Raw genomic sequence first — 1,698 nt, 5'->3', positions numbered from 1 at the left:
CCCTGTCTTGTGATTAAAGCCATCGTAAGTCATTCAACCACATATAGTTTTTGCCATAGTGGTTGAAGGGGTGGGATAACCGGCCTGTCAAGAGGGCTTATGTCCCCTGCCTGACTAGAGGGCTTAGTATTCGGCCTGTCAGGAGGGCATTTAGACTGATGGTCGGGATAAAACACCCTTACACTGTCTTGCTGCGTCCAGCCGGTTGTAGATGTGTGCAGCAAATTAGTCAGGTCAGGCAATTATTTCATGCCTGATTGGTCCTGCTATTTACCGTATCCGGTGATGGTTACCAACTTCGTTAGGCACAGTGAAGTGCAAAAGACTTAAAAAGTACGGGAATAAGAGGTCTAATGTATAGTAGAGTAGCCCCCAATCCTGAATATTTATGCATATAAACATTTATCTTGTATAATTGTTCAGGATTCAAAAATAAGAGAAATTGGGTTAGTTGCATATATAGACATGGATTGCACATAGGACATGTGAAACACGTAATTTTTTCATATAGCACGTCAGGTTGAAATACTGATAGTAAAGATATAGTTTTTACCTGTTTTAGGCTTGACATAGAATTTATACATGGAATAATTTCAAATGTGTTACATTCCAAGATCTTGGGATCATTTCTCCTTCTAATGTTTGGAGCGTGTATGCTCCTTGTCCGACGATTGAGTCAATTAAGTAAGGGCCTTCCCTCGTAGGGGCTAGCTTGCCTGCTGATTTTTCTTTCTTATTTAGAAAAACTTTTCGTAGGACAAGGTCTCCTTCCCTGAATATTCTAATCTTGACATTTTTGTTGTACGTTCTGGCTACTGCTTGTTGATATGATGTCATCCTGATTTTGGCAGCGTCTCTTAATTCTTCCGTCAGGGCCAGGTTGTCTTACATTAGGTTGCTGTTTGCTTCAACATTGTTCATGCTGTATCTTGATGTTGGCACCCGGACTTCTGCAGGGATGACAGCTTCACAGTCATACACCAAGGAATAGGGTGTTTGGCCTGTTGATGTTATTGGAGTTGTTCTATCTGCCCATAATACTAATGGAAGTTCTTCAGTCCATCTGCCTTGTCTTCTCTTTAGTTTCTTCTTCAAGCAGCTTATAACTACTTTGTTGCTAGATTCAGCCTGGCCATTAGCTTTTGGGTATCCCGGGGTTGATGTGACCAGATTAATATTCCACTCTTGGCAAAATGCTTTAGTCTTTTTCCCCACAAATTGGGTCCCATTGTCGCACACTATCTCTGATGGGACCCCATATCTGCAAATAATATTTGTCCTGATAAAGGATATTACTTCCTTTTCAGTTACCTACCTGAAAGAGTCAGCTTCGATCCATTTGGGGAAGTAGTCGGTCATAGCCAACATGAATACTTTTTGTCCTGTAGCTACGGGCAGTTTCCCTACAATATCCATGCCCCATTTCATGAATGGCCAGGGTGCAGAAACCGAGTGAAGTTCAGATGGCTGATGTATTATTAGTGCATGGATTTGACAGGCTTCACATTTTGAACAGTATTCCAAGCAGTCAGCCCTCAGTGTAGGCCAATAGTAGCCTGTCCTAAGTACTTTACTTGCCAAGCTCTTTCCTCCTTTGTGGTTGCCATAGTGTCCATCATGTATCTCCTGGAGTACTTGCTTAGCTTCGTCAAGCTCTAAGCATCTCAAGTATGGTCCAGCCTGTGATCTCTTAAATAA

Source organism: Silene latifolia, chromosome 9, assembly GCF_048544455.1.
Source record: "Silene latifolia isolate original U9 population chromosome 9, ASM4854445v1, whole genome shotgun sequence".
Lineage (NCBI taxonomy): Eukaryota > Viridiplantae > Streptophyta > Magnoliopsida > Caryophyllales > Caryophyllaceae > Silene > Silene latifolia.
The sequence above is the reverse complement of the archived record's forward strand: the minus strand, read 5'-3'. Positions refer to the sequence as shown.